This window comes from Mauremys reevesii, linkage group 3 (genome assembly GCF_016161935.1).
Source record: "Mauremys reevesii isolate NIE-2019 linkage group 3, ASM1616193v1, whole genome shotgun sequence".
Classification (NCBI taxonomy): domain Eukaryota; kingdom Metazoa; phylum Chordata; order Testudines; family Geoemydidae; genus Mauremys; species Mauremys reevesii.
Window position 1 is genome coordinate 111,265,656 of NC_052625.1, and position 19,469 is coordinate 111,285,124.

Genomic DNA, 19,469 nt, shown 5'->3' on the forward strand with positions numbered 1-19,469 from the left:
AGCCCCCGCCGCATCCTGCACCCTGACCCCCTGCCCTGAATCCTGCACTGCAACCCACTGCCCTGAGCCCCCTGCTGCACCCCTCCTGCACCCGACTCCCTGCCCTGAGCCTTCTGCCACACCCCGCACCCCTCTTGCAGCCCAACCCCCTGCCTTGAGCCCCCTGCCACACCCTGAACCCTGACCCCCTGCCACACCCCTCACCCCTCCTGCACCCCATACCCCAATTCCCTGCTCTGAGCCCCTGCCACACCCCACACACCCCCTGGGGGCAGGGAGGGGGCAGAGTTGGGGTGGGGATTTCAGGGAAGGGGTTGGAATGGGGGCAGGGAAGGGGTGGGAAGAGGTGGGGCAGAGGCAGGGCCTCATGGAAGGGGTGCGGTAGGGGCGGGTCCGAGGGCAGCGGGTGGGAGGTGTCAGTAATGCGGCTCTCAGGCCAATGTACTAGTCCTCATGTGGCCCTCATGGTCATTTGAGTTTGAGATCTAATCTAATCTGATCTAATTCCTTGCACTGTTCTTCCTTTGGAAATATTGTGCCACTCTGGCCCTACACATTAACCAATGAACTCTCATGGTTTCAGTGGTGGATCTTGCCCCATCCTAGACATACATCCATGGTTGTGACAGGTGCCCACTCCCTGTGGGAGTTCTCCATGATCCTTCTTTAATATTTTTTTTCTTTGACACTTTCTCCTTCCTATTAAACAAACTGAGAAAGGACAGAGAGTTAGAGCTAGTTGGGGGAAAATCCACAGAAAATACTGATTTTTTGGTGACAAATTGAAAATCAGAATATTTTGGCTGAAAACTGAAATAGATCAATTCAGAAATGAATTGGTGCCTCATGAAGTTGTAGTTCAAATGCCTCACGCCCCCCTTCTCCTCTAAATGTCATGATCCCTGATCAGACTGCATCTCCCAAGATGCCCCATGATCTCCCTGTTTGGTGACAGGAGCTGGTTCATCCTGGGGGTCCTATGCCTCCACTGCATCATGTGAGATGAAATCTGGCTGGGGAGGTCTGCCCTGCCAATAGAGGAGAATGGGGAAATGAGGCACCTGAAATATAACTCTCAGAGTGGTATATCCTAACTGAAATATGTTGGTTTTCAACCACAAAAATGTTTCAATTTTGGAGCATTGTATTTTTCAACAAAAAAAAACAAGAACTAAAGCAGCAGATGTTATTCACAGAACATAGAGACATACATTACGTGTGCCTCCCTAGTTCCACATCAGTCTCCTGTCTAGCTGAGGAAAGCAGAGTGTCTGATAGCGACTTAGAATCAATGTGTGGGATAAGATGGAAAGGAAAGTAATGGCATATACTCCAAGCCTATGGCAAAGAACTAGCCTCCCTCTTACTTTCCACCTTCTCTCTCCTTTGAAACCATCGTAGTCATCTAAGAAATCTGAGTACGAATAACCACCTGTCAAATATGGTCTCACACACCTGTCTACCGATATGCCCAGCTGTTTGTGTCCCTAGTGAACTGTTTGCAGGATACACAATGTGCCAGTTGCTTTCTATAGTCCCATAGGGAGAAATAGTTCATGACACAATTAAGGAGACTGTTTCTTTTCTTTTTTTCCTACCTTCTTTTTATATTTCTTTTCACTCCTCTATGTCCTTTGGCAGAGATACTGAATGCTTCATAGCAGCAGTCTCATGGTTCATCACCCATTTTTTGGGCAGGGAGGATGGGTTAGTTCAGGTTGCAAATCCTCAATATCTGTTTGTTGGCACTATGCTGATTAAGTAATTTTCCAGTTTCTTGGTTATTGGTTGGTTCAAATTTCTTATTTCTGGTTCATGAATTGCCATTGTTGAATAGTTTGCCAGTGGAGAAAATACATTTGTCATAACTTGCTGGTGTTTTTGTCATGATGGGATGACACTGCTTTGGCACACTGTAACACAACGAGAACCATAGAGTTTAAGGCCAGAAGGGACCAGCAGATCGTCTAGTCTGAACCTGTATATCACAGGCCACCAAAAAACATCATGACATGAAGATTTTCGGGGGAGGGGTAGGAGAACTTCAGAAGTTATTTTTTGGTCTTTTTAGCTTGTTGGCTATTATATATACAGGGCCACCTGATCAAAATTAGGATGATTCCAGAAAAAGATGGCAATTCATCAATCATAAATGCAGCCATTTCCTCAACTAATCTACTTAGGGTGGGCCTGCCCATCAAATTTGATCCAATCCACAATTGCTTAAATCACAAGCAACTATTGAACATGCAAATCTCATTTCACTATGGAATTATTACCTTAGTGACTTCTACAGGCCCTGAAATAACAAAGTACTCTGTGCAGGCTAAGAAAGAAATTCCCAGAAGTTTTTCCAACATAGCTGTCGTTAATCTACTGCTGTCCACATACTAGCACAGATTTGTTGAATTAATGAGTACTCCCATTCATTGGCTATACGGTATTCTAGAGGAGACTTGATGTGGGCCTCTCATGATTGGTAGGCAGCAGATCTACTGGAGTGAAAGGGAGGTTGACTTTCACTGTGCTGAGCTTCTCTGAGCTGGAAATAGCTCCTTGCATATTTTAAGCTTCCATTTGACAACAATTCAGTCTAGCTCATCGTCCCAGACTTGTTTCAGATTTCATTTGGGTGGGTTTGTTTTCCCCAGTTTAAGCACCTATTTTTTCTGATTTTTCCATTACCACCTCTGCTTTCTACTGTATAGAAAGAAAAAGGACTTTAGAAGAGAAAAATACAGAGGTTTCTTTACACAGCATCATTAAAAACACCAAGATTCCTCCAGAAGAGAGAAGGTCACAAAGTGCTTTGTATCACAAATTGCATCCAAATAAGATATAATTCTAACTGCTTTATGAGCTCACCTAAAGGCCCATCTATAATGTTATATCAAATATGTAACCAGATTGTATCCTGGTCGACTCACGTGTGTTTTTTTGTCCATGAACAACACGATTAAGGTTAATACATTGTTCCTATTCTTTTGGATATACTATGTTACAAGACAAAGACCATGGATGCAACATGGTTGTCAGGCTATTACTTGGCACAAATATAGTTCTTTCGCTGAATAGACAGGACTGTCTTAATTGCGTCTGTGTAACTGGATTAGCCAGTTTTCCTTCTTCCTAGATCTTTGTGAAGAAGGCCATCCCAGGTTATGTTGTGCCATGAGGAAAACAATCTCAGTCCTTTGTCCCAGCATCAGTTACTAAGGCAATACAGAAGAGCTGCCAAAATTTTCCTGCAGTGCACTGATGCAAACCTAGTTGTGCAGCATAAGAGGAGTGGCAGGCCAACATGGCCATGGCTGTATTGAGAAAAATATATTACTGTGCGGACATACTGAACTGTATTCGTTTTAACTATATTGTATGGCTATGTCAAAGCCCTATTACTTGGGTTTTATCTGTGTGATGGACTATATCTTGCACATTGTTATAATAATCATTGTACAAAGTATGCCTTGTAAACTATTATTTGAAAACTCATAATTTGCTGATTAGTATTGTCCTGGTAAAATATGTATGGCAACACTGTATATGAAGTTATAAGATTCCCCTGTATGAAGTTATTAAAACATTGAAAATCCTACAGCCTTGCCCAGGCAGAAGTCAGGTCTGTCCTAAACAAAGGAAGGAATGTGTGCTTACCTTAATTTTCATTTAAGCAGTAAGCAGAGTCATCAAGCAGGAAGGGAAGACAAAGGAAGTTCAAACAAATGACACAACTAGCAGGGAATATCCTTCCACATGGACTCTTTGTTTCATTGTTCTCATCCGGAAATGTATTTCAAGAGGGGGACTAAAACTATACAAAGGAGGAACAAACACCCTCTTCTCTTTCCCTGCCCAGCTCATTCTCTTTATTTTTCTTGTAACCATTTCTGACTTTTATGCCTCATTACTGCTATTTACTTAAAATCTCTCTCTTTGTAGTTAATAAACTCTTTTTATTGTTTTAGCTATTCAAGCTGAAGAGTCTGGGTAATTCTATTTCAGCTAACAAAATGGCATATTATTTCCTTAAAGGAATAGCAGACAATATATTTGACCTATCCCAGAGAGGACTGGGCAGTACAGGACATACATTTCTGAAGGAAAATCTGAGTGTGTTGGGCTCACCCTACACTTAGGCAAGGCTGGTGAGAGCCAGGGTGTGGCTGGCAGGCTGCAGTTACACACAGACATTCAGGGTGTGGCTTGCATGCTGGAAGGCTGTTTTCAAGCAGCCCAGCAAGGCATTGTAAGGCACCCAAGGTTGCAGGGCAGGGGTGACACAGCCCCACACTAGTCTGGATTGTGCCCAGGCATGTCACATGTCACACAGCTTGATTTCACATCAACAATGAAACTGAGGGGAAAAAATCTCTCTTCTGTCTGATCTTCGGAGCTCTGGAACTGAGACCATAGGAAAATGCCCCATACTTTTGGGTACCCAATATATAGAAAGTTTGCTGTTGAGCAGAGCTCTTGGGGAGTGGAACTAGAACCACTGCCATCCACTATATTTTTTAATGTGGATGGATGGAGAAGTAAACCTCAATTTCCAGGCTGTCAATCCAGCAACTTTCTCTAGCATTTAATTAACAGTAAAAAATTATAAAACTGTACTCACTATCAGCTCACCTATACAAGTAAGCTGCTATTACTTATTTTATTTTGTGTTTGTTTCAGTTGATAAAACATAAAATATCATCTCTCCTATGCATTAGATGCCTATGTTAGAATTTTAAAATGCAGTCTCATAAAAAGATGGAAGTAGTAGCCGCTTATTATCTTCAGAAGAGCAAATAATTAACCAGTAGTGAAAGCAAACTCAAACAATAGTTCCTCCCCCATTACTACAAACACCAAACTGAAAAGCCTGGGTAAATAGATGGCCCAAGAGCATACCCAGAAGGTCAACAGATTCAGGATACTCAAGAGCAATGGTGAGTAGGTTCCAAAGTTGAGGACACCTAAAAGAAAATTTCCTGCTGGCAACCTCTCATGCAGGCAAGTCCCAGGCCTTATGGGGATTTATGGGTTAAAACGAACACCTTCCACTCACCACAGTAGCCAACAGGCAGCTGGGGTAGATTACAGAGCACTGATCTCATGTGTTCTAGTATGATACACTGCTTCATAAGCAGGCTTCCACGTTCTACACCAGCTTCAGTTTCCGGGATGATTTAAGGGGTGGCCCAATGGAAAGTAAATTTCTGTACTCAGACATTGTATTGGCAAAGGTATGGGTTACAGTAGCAAAGTCTGTGTCTAAAAGAAGCAGTTGCACTCTCTTAGCTAGATGCAGATGAATATAGCCTGACTTTGTCGCAATTTATTTTGTCTATTTGTACCTTTAAAATCAGTTCAGTGGAGTGAATATTGAAAACAGAGAAGAGCCAAAGAGATCAGAAAAAAAATCTGATACTTCTCAACAGGGAAATGTTGGGTTCTGGACAGATATTTCATCTGCTGATGATGTTTGTCATAGGTCAACCATTTAAAGGACTTCACTGTATACACAAACACCAGCCGGTTTCAGGTCTCCCTTATCCTACTTTCAAAACAGTGTAACTCCATTGAACATAGAGGCCTCTTCCTAATTTTTACTGGTGTAAGTGAGATGAGAATCAGGCCTATTATCGTTATCATTATCAGCAATACAGAAAAATAAAACAAAGATTATTGTGCCAAAGAGGAAAAAAGTATTCCCACTCTGCAAATACTACAAACATAAGATTTGCCATCCTGGAAAAAATCAGTGGTCTGTCTACAGTAGCCCACAAGACTGTCTCTGACAGTAGCCTAAACTAGATGCTGCCAAGAAAGGTAAACTCTGAAAGTCTTCCTGATTGAAAAATTACACTGGTTCAAAGAAACATGTGATACTGGTTAGTGAAACCAGAACCATTGCAAGGCTGGGAAATTATATGTGGACTTTGATGAAGATAATCATTCCAGAAAACTATATATATTTCTAGGATCCTGAACTTGACCTAAATAATCTAGAGGAAGCACTCGAGGCTGTTAATAAATGCCTAATTACTCACCCAGAGTTCTCATATTTACCATGTAAGTCTTACTATACCATTTGTCAGCAGTCAGACTGTTACCATACAAGCTATCCAAGTCTTCTGCAGTTGGGCCAAAGGCAATATGTCTGGAACTGCTGCTGTATATCTTGGAGATAAAAAAAAAGAACGCCCTACCTGACTCATTGAGTTAATATTTTATCAATTTTGCCAGCATATTGTTCAGTGTCTGGGAAACTGATATAGTAAATTTCTGCCCATATTGGTAATGGCAATGATTCACTGAAGCAGTTTGAGCTATTTTAGGATCATGTAACAGGATTAGGATTTCTCTACCTGGCAAAAGAAATGGGGATTTCAGCTACTATAAACCGTCCTTTTGCCTGGGCTCTCTTTTCTATATTTAGTTGGATTTTCTGTTTTCAGCATTGTACCAGATTGCCTCGTGCCCTCAGCATGTATCCTGTTCATCTTTCTTTTTCTTTCTTTCTTTCTTTCTTTCTTTCTTTCTTTCTTTCTTTCAAAAAGTGAGAAATAACTGATATTTTCTTATAAATATTATTTAAAGATATTATTTTGTAATAGTTTTAATTTTTATGTTAAAACTGTAGTATCAAACCCTTACTTTCCACTTTCGCTAGAAAACTGAAAAGACCTGTTTCTAAAGCAAGTTTTACAATGGCATATTATGGCAAGTCACACAGGTCACCTAGTCTGGGTTCTAGGCACCAGATTTGGTAATTTTGATAACTCCATCTCCCACACCACATTTCTCTAGAAATACATAAGCAGGTTTGGAATCTGACACTTTGGTTCAGATGGGAGACATTAATACTTATTTGTGAAAGTTCACTATACCTTGGAAATGAAGTAAGGCTCCAGGGAAAATAATTGTCATCCACCCACTAAACAATTATGTTCTTTTCTCATGGCTTGCTGTTAGACTCTACATGTGTGCAAGTAAATGGGTTGTTACTATTCTTACTTTACAACATAAATTACAGGCCCTGATGACTACCATCAATTCAGAGAGATGCTGTCGTATCCAACCTACACTTGTTGCACTACACTCTGCATAGCAGACTTGCTATAAAAGTAATATTTGCACACACAATTTGCACACACTTATCTGCAAAATATTGATTAGCTGACTGTTCTACTTTATTTCCTGAGTTTTGTCCTGTTTGTGTTCAATGAAAAAAAGCTAACTTGTAAATCATGAATATAGCTTTAATCCCATGTCACTTTTATATTAGAACAGTCAGTAAATATTAAAAAGTATGTATTTTAATAAATAATAATCATGAATATTAACCATGGCATAGTGAGTGAGGAATGGACCAATCTAGAAACAGTTTTTAATACTTAGGGACATCTATTGCAATGTAAAGTGGATATCTTAGTACCACATAATATTTACCTTGCCAGGTATGATAGTTTGGACATAGCACCTGAATCATAACGTAAGAGAAGAATCCTACCAAAGGGATTTAGGAAGGGATTTGAAAAAAATACGAGCTGTCCTGAAGTTCAGCCTTCACACCAAACCAAATGAAAGCCCCAACAAACCTCAATTTAATACTTCTTATTACCGAGCACCACTATATTTGCAAATATCTTTTCAAATCTATAGTTGATTCTCAGAAGGTTTGACACTCTCTGCTGGGCCAGCTGTTATTCAAGAGTTTTTGACCTTTGGAGCCTCCCTGCACTGTGAGGGCTGTGGGGCAATGTAATCGGAGATGATTCTGAACCATGGAAAACCTGGAAAATGAGGTTTGAAAAATACATCTGGTCAGGGCTTGGCTCTAAATACCACACCAGTTGATGAGTCCTCTCCCATCAAGAATAGCAACCAAACAGGGGTGTTTGTTGGGGAAAGGTTGGATGTGGGAGGGGTTAAGGTGGTTAAGAATATTGGATCTGAGAGGGTTGAAATGGGAGCTAAAAAGAATAATGGTGAAGAATAAAGAAAGGAAGTCATTGGGTCCAGGCCAAGGGGGTGAGACAGAGAGCTGTTTTCATCCAAAGGATAGATAGTAGGTGAGGAAGGGAGGTTTGAATGGGTTGTGGTAAGGGTAAGTATAGAGATGGATCAAGATTTACCTCAAGGAAATTGCTGTAGTTGGTATCAAGGACCGGAGAGAAGAACCTGGTGGAGCAGCGGCAACAGCATTAGAGACTGAATTCCTACTTGCTCTGGCTTGGTAGCCTGTGCTTTTGGCATACTGACCAGTGAACCTGTGCACTTTGCATCCTGTCCTCTGGTTGTGATGACAGACATGAAGGCGAAGGCAATTGGGGCGTATAGAGCAGGCAGGAACATCAAAGAGACAAAGTGAAGTTAACTGCAGCAGACAGGAGCAGAGTTAATGTTGCATAACAATAATACATCATATTTATAACTTTTCACATTTAATGCATTTTGTAAATATTAAATTATTTCTAGTATCCTTCTTACAACATTATTTTCTATTGCTATTTGTTCCTATGATCTGTAAGTTTTCATTTCCCTGCTCCCTCACCCCATATCTTGTCTGCAGTAACATCAACAGTTATCAGTTAGTCTCCTGGGCCTCTTCTTCCAAAGGCATGGTTGCAGAGCACGTGATGCTTGATAGATGGGGAAACATGGAAGTAGATAAAGTGAGGTGTGTCTCCATAGCCATCTGTAACTATAGCAGTTGCCAGAGTCAGCATTTTCCAACAGTTACCACACAATGGTGCTTGAGGTCCTACTACATCAATAAATATTATTAATAATAATAATAATATAATAAATGACTGTTGTTACTGTATGCTAGCTAGGGCCAAATGTTGATGTGTTAACATGTGCCGTCAGCAGTGATACACAGACAGAAGGAACTGGGGTGTGATGACATAGAGAGGTGGGGGAGCCAATCAGATGTGGTGAAAGAGCTGGTAATGGCACTATGTGTATTTGTGCAAAGAGCACACATGATCTCTATAGTCATCTCTGCCTTTGGCAGCACATTTTCAAATAAATGTCTAGAAGTCATGAGCCTAAACCTCCTATGTTGTATATCAGCATAGCTGCATTGACTTACTTAAAGTCAACGGAGCTACTCTCATTTAAATTATCTGAGGGTTTGGCCCTATTTATTACTTTTTTTATTACTTCTTAAATAATTGTTACTAGTGTTTGTAAAATTAGGCAAAAGGTACCAATGTAAAATATGCAGCCTAGTTCAGTTAAGGTGGCATAACATCAACAGACAACAAGACCAATGTCTCAGCAATTTACATTCTTGTATTGAATGAAGTATATAGTATTCTTCAAATATTGAAACAAGACAGCATTTAAATTCCAGGTTTTACCCAGAAACATTGGAATGAAAAAAAATATGGAGAGAAAAAGGTTGGCTGACACCTTATGTGTATCATTTCTGTCCTTGGTTTGTTTGGAGTCGGTGGTAAAAAAAAAAAAAAAGGTTACTAGAAGCAGTAATTGAAGAGGCTCCTCTAATTAGACTGAACAGGCCAAATTTCCGCAGATGTAACTCTCTTGCCCAGTGGTCATTACAAAAAATGTTTTTTTGTGAAAAGCTTTGCAAGAAGTACCCTGTGGTGAGGATCTTGAAACCTCCTTCCCTTGGTACATCTGCAGGACATCATGCTACGTACTTTTCTCCCATGAATGTTATTTTCACTTTGACCAAGGTAATCAGACATTGCAAAAAAAAATAAAAAAAAAAAGTTCCATGAAGAACATGGAGTACAAAAATAATATTTGAGGCCAATGAGGTGGAAGAAAAAATGGATGAACAACCTGTGGATTATAGGTTTATGACCACTGGGGGGGGGAAAGGGGAGGATGTTATAGTCCAATTCACACCTTCAAATATCTGCTGTTCCCCTCTCTTCATGTTGGCTAAATTCTTGAGCTCTTGCACGCATCTCATCTTCCTGCTCATTGCATCCTAACATCTTCAAATGCCAGTACAGAATGACATTGACCAGTTTCTTTCTAAGTGTCTTTCATAGGAAACATGAATGTTTACAGATTAACTCAGGGCTAATCAGTGAACTTCCTTGCTGAAGGAGAAAACAGTTTGGTTACATTTCACTCCCTCTTGGGGGCGGGGAGAGGGAGAATTAAAAACATTTGAATTGGCCAGAAATAAAAGTGCATACTTCACACATATTTCTAACCAACCCCAAAAAACAGTCTCTAGCTTTGAACGTGTTGAACAGGAAGCCATATAGTGTTGGAATGCTTGCTTAACCAGTCCAAGAAACACACATTTTTATTACTTCTGGGCTATCTAAAAAGGTTCAGCGTAAAAAAGTTTAATTTATACGTAGAACCTTGTTTCCTGTTTTGTTTTTTTCCCCTCTCGTGCCAAGTTTGTTTTTTAAACTCTGGGATAGGAAACACATTTCCCTTTTTGTTTTCCTTTCCTCTCATTTTATTTACCCAGCTGTAGATTTTCACCTCAATTTATAGCTCATGCTCCTACCTGGCTAAGAGTCCAAAGACACAGAGAAAGAGAGGGGAAGATGGATGTTGTGTTTTCATGGTTACTGAGGCAAGGGAAGAATCTGGGTGGAGGTGAGACTGCCTTGGTATCAATATCAAGGGACTGGTGAAAAGAGATTTTTCTTTCAGGATGTTCAATCACATAGGTTCAAGAAGGGTGAGGCAGAGGGCATGAAAAAAGCAGTGGCAGGGGACAACGATTAGATGAGTGAGCACATGTACATTTGAACTCTGTTTATTTTCACTGATCTAGATACCAAGCTGTCGTGCTGAGCAAGGAAATATTTGTAGTGACAGAAACACGAACGTTAAACAAACCAACCAGCAAACAAAAACACTTGAGCAAGAGCCCAAAGATGGGAAAGATTCATTTGTATTCCCAGGCACTTACTGATCTGTTTGTGGAGCTCTCTGTGGCAGGCCTGGCACCGCACCACCCCTTTGTGACAGGGTGGGATGGGATGTCGGAACCTTGACACTCTCAAGTTCATGCACCCGACCCGTCTTTCTGTGGCCAGCTGGTTGCGCCCTAATGGCCTCCTTCCACACAATCACCCTTTAGTTGGGGTAATGGGCCTAGTGGCTAGAGGATGGCCCAATGTCCAAGGTCCGTATAAATCACCTCCCGTGTTGAAGCAGTGCAGCCTAATGGCCAGAGTCCATACAATCCCCCTTGTAAGCAGAGTAGTGCGGCCCAGGTAACTCACCCCAAGTGTCAGGGCAGTGTGGCCCAATGGCCAGGGTCCATATAAATTGCTCCCTGCATTGGAGCAGTGTGGCCTAATGGCCAGAGTCCATACAATACCCCTCTCAAGCAGGGTAGCGCGGCCTAGCGGCCAGAGTCCAGGTAACTCGCCCCAAGTGTCAGGGCAGTGTGGCCCAATGGCCAGCATCCATATAAATTGCTCCCTGCATTGGAGCAGTGCAGCCTAATGGCCAGTGTCCATACAATCCCCCTGGTGTGTGTTTGGGGGACCCGGGCCTGCCCTCTCCACCAGATCCCTACCCAGGCCCCTGCTAATGGCCAGTTCCCATTGCCACCAGCTCAGCAGGAATCCACCCACAACACGCCGAGCATCTGTGCAGCTCTAACGCCATTTGCCTCTAAAGTTCCCCTGAGTCACTTCCTATCATAAACGCTAGGTTCTCCACTTTGGGGGGTCCTCCAGTCTGTTTCCCTCCTGTGATGTACTCTGTCTGGGCCTCAGGGTGCATCCTGGCTTGACTGGCCTCTGGATCCTGGTGCGCAGGCTATCCCTCCTTGGGAGCTGGCAGCATGCCTCCTTCCCCTCCAGCGGTCAGCCCAGACTGAGCAGCTCTGCAGGCTTATACCTGTTCTCCAGTTGGAGCATGCCCAGCAGAGCCTGAAGGGCATGGCTTCCCCTGCGGTACCAGTGTGGAGCCGCTCTGCCCCATCACAATCTCCTATATATTTAAATGACCATCTAGTTTTGCTTTTCATAGTTTTGTATGCCACCGCCTTTCTGATCATTTTGATGGATTAATGTGCTTTACCAATAATATTGAAAAGGATGTTTTGCCAGACCTCATGTACAAGCTGTTTAAACGTACATATCTATCTGATAAATGGCTTCCAGGATTGGGAAAAGCTTCCAAAATGAAGATTGTCACACTCAAAAAATATAACTCTACAGCTGGGTGAGATTTCCACCTATAAAACCTGACTGAATTCCTGTGATATCAACCCTTTAGTTCCTTTGCATGATTCATTCTTCAGAACTAGGGGACTGACAGTGATAAAATGCAGATTTTGATTGTTTTGGAGATGGAAGGATGGTTCAGGGTGCACACGTGTCCATGAGAGCATAAGAAACTGAAGCTTTTTGTATTCTATCCAGCTTAGAGCTTGAATTTTCAAGACTACTTTGAAGTGGTTGAAAAGATATTTTTCCCCAATATCAATACATTCCACATTATACAATAGTAAAAAAATTCAGCTTACTTAGATGGGGGAATACACCAAAACCGAACCAAGAGGGCTGCTGTTTCTTGTTGCTATCAAACACCTGGGTGCAACTTGCACTATCCCTAAACATGCTCCTTAGCATGTATGTAGTGCTTTTCTTCTGAATATCTCCAAGTGCTTATGTAAGCGGGCAGAAGTGTAAAGTTTTGCCTAAGATAAATAGGTATGGTTATCTCAGTATTTGCAATAGTGCCTTAGTTTTCCTATACCTACTAGTGAGAATACTTTGAACACTGCAAACAGATGTCAAGTTACTTAGCTATCTAAGACAAGTTGTTAAAGGTGGCCAGCATATCTATGGAGGAAAGGGTATATATAGAGGGCTTTAAATTTAGGACTATCCTCTTTAAAGACAGAACTCTTACAAACGGCATACATGGGACCCAGTTATTCAAGGTTCAGAGCACCCTTACCTCCCATGGGAGTAGTTGATGGCATTCAGCACCTCTCAGAAGATGCTCAACACCTCCACAGGCCCATAAATGCAGAGGGTCCTTTAGACTTTGTGACATCTGCATGTGGATGAGGCATTCAAACTGACCTGCCATTCATTTCTATGTGGCACGGTAAGCTTCACCTGAACAGGTAAAAAGTCCAACATGTGACTGAAAAGGCCGACCATCCTCTTGCCTATCTTTCTGCCAATATTCCCAGCTGTGTGCTAGCATACATTAACTGGCACTGATACAAAATTCTCACAGCTGTCTGCAAGCTAAAATACTGGGCTAATAACTGCCACATTCACAGCATTCTTTCCACTTTACCTTGGGCCTGCAAATCATTGCTTCCTGTGGTGTTTTTGGCATACTCCATACAGTGGCAAAATGGCTTTGTGAGGGGACAGTACATATATTATTGGAACACACCAACCATGGAAGCTCCAGAGTTCAGGGATTTTCATCTGCCCATTAAAAAGAAAAAAGGATTCATGAACAGAAAATGTGTTGGTTTTGTGCCAGGATATTAAAACCTTCTTTTCAGCAGCCACTGCGGTCTCTCTTATTTAAAGCATATCGCTGGTTTAGAAGGCAGCTTTGCCTCTTCTGCTTCTGTGGAATTCAGACATGAGGAGGCAGGGCGGAGGTTTCTACACATACCAATCCACACACGGAGAAAAGATGAAACGTTGAACTCTTCTTAATTAGATGCCAAGAATTCTGCAAGGGACTCACCCCACTTCCGGACACTAAAATAAATAGGCCTCTTCAATCTGTCAGGATACTTGCAAAACAAAGTTAAATTATGACTTTTTCTTACTAACTCTAAATTAAAGCTAGTCGCATCAGGCACTATTTCAAAGGCTGAAAGTTAACCATGGCAATAAAAGTATTGCACTGGTAACTGAACGCAGGAATGATGGTAGAGCAGGTCACTATTTGGGGTCTGGCTGAGGAACATGGCAACAAAGTACTGACAGTAGTAGAATGAGCTTCTTATCCCATTAGTGGGCTTTTCAAACATATACACTGAGCTCATATTATTGGAATGGGATATTAACTCTTTTCTTCCATGGTCCCCTTCTTTCAGACCCTCGAGGACACTCCCATTTTCCCTGCTTTTGCATCTGTCCACTACACCCCAATATAAATGCATAGCATTCTTTATTTCACTCTACTTCAACCCCAAGTCACCATCTTTCCAACCATGGAAGATTGGACAGAACTTTCTTCTGTTTCTCAGGCCTGGTCTACACTACGCGTTTAAACCGAATTTAGCAGCGTTATACCGATTTAACCCTGCACCCGTCCACACAATGAGGCCCTTTATATCGATATAAAAGGCTCTTTAAACCGGTTTCTGTACTCCTCCCCGACGAGAGGAGAAGCACTGAAATCGGTATTGCCATGTCGGATTAGGGTTAGTGTGGCCGCAAATCGACGGTATTGGCCTCCAGGAGCTATCCCACAGTGCACCATTGTGACTGCTCTGGAAATCCATCTGAACTCGAATGCACTGGCCAGGTAGACAGGAAAAGCCCCGCGAACTTTTGAATTTCATTTCCTGTTTGCCGAGAGTGGAGCTCTGATCAGCACAGGTGGTGATGCAGTCCCAAATCCAAAAAGAGCTCCAGCATGGACCGTACGGGAGATACTGGATCTGATCGCTGTATGGGGAGACAAATCTGTTCTATCAGAGCTCCGTTACAGAAGACAAAATGACAAAGCATTTGAAAAAATCTCCAGGCTATGATAGACAGAGGCCACAGCAGGGACTCAGCACAGTGCTGCGTGAGAAGCGTAACGGAAAGCCAAAGAATCAAATGGACGCTCATGGAGGGAGGGAGGGAAGGAGGGGGGACTGAGGACTCCAGCTATCTCACAGTCCCCGCAGTCTCCGAAAAGCATTTGCATTCTTGGCTGGGCTCCAAATGCCTGAAGGGTCAAAAACATTTTCCCGGGTGTTTCAGGGTGTATGTCATCAATTTACACCCTTCCCCCCCCCCGAAAGAAAAGGGAAAAAATCATTTCTCGCCTTTTTTCAATGTCACCCAATGGCATGCTGCTGGTAGACGGGGTGCTGGAGTGCTAAACAGCAGCATCCTCTCCTCTCCCCTCCCTGGTGGCAGACGGTACAGTGCAGAAGGACTGGTATCCGTCCTCGTCATCAGCCCGTGAGTGCTCCTGGCTGGCCTCGGTGAGGTTGGCCGGGGGCACCTGGGTAAAAATAGGAATGACTCCTGGTCATTCCCAGCAGATGGTACAGAACGGCTGGTAACCGTCCTCATCATAGCAACTGGGGTCTGAGCTCTATCAGCCCCCCCGCCCCATCATGTCTAAAGAAAAGATTCTGTACTGCCTGGACTATCATAGCAGTGGAAGGCTGGTCTCCTCTCCCTCCCTACCCTTTAATGTCCTGCCTGGACTATCATAGCAGCTGGAGGCTTCCTCCCGCTCATTTTATCTCACTAAAAAGTCTGTGTTTCTTATTCCTGCATTCTTTATTACTTCATCACACAAATGGGGGGACACTGCCATGGTAGCCCAGGAGAGTTGGGGGAGGAGGGAAACAACGGGCGGGGTTGTTGCAGATGCACCCCCTAGAATGGCATGCAGCTCATCATTTCTGTGGGATCTCTGGGGCTCTGACATGGAGCGGCTGTGCTCTCTGGTTCTCTAGTACACTTGCCCCATATTCTAGTCTGGACTGACTCTATTTTTAGACAAAACATAGGAAGGGAATGACCCAGGGAGTCATTCCCATTTTTGCCTATGCGCCCCCGGCCGACCTCAGCGAGGCCAGCCAGGGGCACCCATGATAGCAGCAGACGGTACAGAACGACTGATAACCGTCATCTCATCGCCAATTTACAATGGCATGGCAGACAGTGCAATATGACTGGTAACCGTCTCTGCTATCTTGCAAAGGCAAATGAATGCTGCTGTGTAGCAGTGCAGTACCGCGTCTGTCAGCAGCATCCAGTACACATGAGGTGACAGTGACAAAAGGCAAAACGGGCTCCATGATTGCCATGCTATGGCGTCTGCCAGGGCAATCCAGGGAAAAAGGGCGCGAAATGATTGTCTGCCGTTGCTTTCCCGGAGGAAGGATTGAGTGATGACATTTACCCAGAATCACCCACGACACTGTTTTTGCATTGGGATCTCAACCCAGAATTCCAATGGGCGGGGGAGACTGCAGGAACTATGGGATAGCTATGGGATAGCTACCCACAGTGCAACGCTCCAGAAATCGACACTAGCCTCGGTACATGGACGCACACTGCCAAATTAATGTGCTTAGTGTGGCCGCGTGCACTCGACTTTATACAATCTCTTTTACAAAACCGGTTTATGTAAAATCGGAATAATCCCATAGTGTAGACATACCCTCAATGCTGCTTCCAAATTGGCCAGGAATGGTGGTGGTCATGATGAGCAAACTTCTAATATTTGAGGGCTTCAGTATGGTTCAGATAATCAACCAAAGGTCAGGTGTTTATTCAGGTCTTATCCAATCTGTCCAATCCTCCTAGATCTGCAACATTCAACTGGAAATTCAGGGACAGATATTTTCTTGAGATCTGCAATATTTAACTTCTGCTGTTTGTCAGCCTTGCTTGCATTAGTTTAGCAATTCTGCACAGTGGATGTTCCTTAGCTAGGCCTCATTGTATTTATTGTTTCAAAACAAATGTATTATGGTTGTAAAATGGCACAACCACATCATTGTGAGTCAGTTTTGCATGCCCACTTCAGAAACTACCTGGCTCCATTTCTTTTGCTTCTGACCCTTGCCAGAATGCAGAAGCATGAACACACACACACACACACACACACACACACACACACACACAAACTAACTCAACTTTTTCAAACCTCAAAAAGGGTCCATTTAAATTTGGGATGAAAAAGTTTTGGATTGATTCGTACTTTATCCCATCTGGTTCATCCCATCCTTTGTGTGTATTAAGCAAACAGGATGATGAATAGGTTCTGGATAACTCCCCTACCAATGTTACCCTAGGAAGCGTGAGAAACCAGAAATGATACTGCAATCTAGGCCTCCTGCCCTGTGTGGCTGTGCTATATTGTTCATTTTAATTTGGGGCCTGATGCTTCCAAATGCTTCAAGGGCTTGGTCCTATGCTCATTGAAGTTAATGGCAAAGCTCCCATTGACTTTAATGGTGCATGATCAGGGCCAACTGCAGAATTCCCATTGAAGTCTGTGGGATTTATGTGCATAGATTGCTTGCAGGATTGGATTGGAAGGACAGGATTTCCAAAAGTGCTCAGTGTTTGCCTAATTCTGCTCCCACGACAAAACTCCCACTGTCTGCAATGAAAACAGAGTGAGGCCAACACTGAACACCTTTAGGAATCCTGACCTTAGTGTCACCCACTAAAAAGGCAAAGTCTTAAAGCTTGTTCAAAGTATGTAACATGCTGATAGAAGACCCAGAATACTAAAATCTGGTGTCAATTGTTAGAACAGTGTCAGGCCAAAGGAGTTTGGCATTGCTGATTTTGGAAACCTCACTGATAAAGATTTATAAATAGGGCTTGAAAAGCCTGGCATGCAGTTTGTGAGCTTCCCGGCCTGGAAAGCTCAAAACCTTTAGGAAACTTGTCATTGCGATTTTTATTTCTGTGTTTGGCATTAGCATAGAAGCATATGCTTTTAGCTCAGCTCCTATGAAAGGTTGGCTCCATCACCAACCAATTCTTAACTAATCTCTAGATCATAAAATAGTATAAACTACCACTAATATAAGTATTTCTTACCCACTCCTTCCAGGTACCAACCAATTAGGTGGCAAACAAAATTATCTGGGACAAATTCCATTCTTCTTTATCACAGTGTGTCTTCACTGCAGTCAATGACATTGTACCAGAATAAAAGAGGACAGAACTTTGTACAATGCATATAGATCAGGATAGTATAGGTCAATGATAGCTATGGGGCATTCTGATGTGGGACTCCCCCAGTCTCTTCTGTGGAAACTGGCCACTGTGAATAAGTAATAAAGGAATCATTGGCCAGAGAGCGCCAACAAGCATGGGAATGATTCTGTAGCCTGATGATTGGGAGCTGGAAGACCTGGGAACAAGTCCACTGCTCCAATGACTTGTTTAAATTATCTATCCACAGCAGAACAGCTTCAACAGGAGAGACTGAGGAAGCCCCACATCAGACTATCCCATAGCCTGCACGTAAGATGTATCAGAGCCCACTTCAAATTCCTTCTCCCCCTTGGAGGGATCAGGGGACTTGAACCAGAGGTCACCCCCTTGCAGGTGAGTACCCTAACCACTGGTCTATAAGTTATGATGGAAGTGGCCCTCCCTCTGTCCATTTTGTAAGAGCTGTGCCCACCTAACAGTTTTTTTTCACATGACCCTCTGTCATCCACACCCAGCATTCTGCCAAATCATATTTGAATCAATAAATTCTAGTGAAGTCTAGGCAGTTGTCCTATTCTACCTTAGCAGGGGACAGATTGCCCAGGTTTGAACACAGAGCAGCACCAAAATACCCTGGAAACGTATTCTGCAATGTCCCATTGCTCAGAGAGCTGGGAATGGTGACAGCAGCATATGGGACAGTGTACTCTGGGATATGCTACTTCACAAAACCTACACTAACACGAGGCTAGCTTCCACAATTCACCAAGCTTGTCCATGAACAAAGCCATTATTAGGTTGCAGTGCTTTCAAAATCAGTTAAAGTTATAGAGAGTGGGCCAGTGTTCATTGAAGTCAATGGAAAGTGTATGTATCAGATTCAACATGGAACTGGTTGAAGATTTTTGAAATTTTTGCAAAACTTTTCTGACATTTTTTGCAAAGATTGTTTGCTCTTTTTCTGCCAGTTTGTAGAGTGGTCACTTTTTTTTTTTTTTTTTTGAAAAATCAAAAATGAGACATGGACAATTTTCAACCAACTCTAATTAAACCCACAGTGTAGGGAAGAGCTGTGTGCATAGGTGCTGGAACTAGGGGTATGGAGGGTGCTGCCACATCCCCTAGCTTGAAGTGGTTTCCATCATATTCAGGGTTTACAGTTTGGTTCTATGGCTCTCCACACCCCCACTATACAAATTGTTCCAGCACCCCTGGCTGTGTGTCTGAATCTTGCCCCAAACTCATTTGAAGGCCTTATTGTGCTTGTCCTGCCTCTCGAAGGGCCTGTGTTACTGACAACCATTTCCACCCAGTCAGAACCCATGTTGAGCTAGAAATGCCTCACCTGGAATTTTTTGACCAAAGTGATTATTAACTCCTACATACCACATACCAAAAGAACCACTGCCTCAGAGATTGTGGATTTCTGTGGGGCAATGAATGACTAAGTAACATTTAAGGAACCTGAGTTAAATGTGGTTGTTGAAATTAAGCCTCTTCAGATCCCAGGTCAAATACTTTTTATTCCAGTAAAGTTATTGATTTCCTTTTTCTACCCCCTTTGCCACAACAATACTGCTCATATTTTCCATCCTTCCTGCTCTATGGAGATCTAAC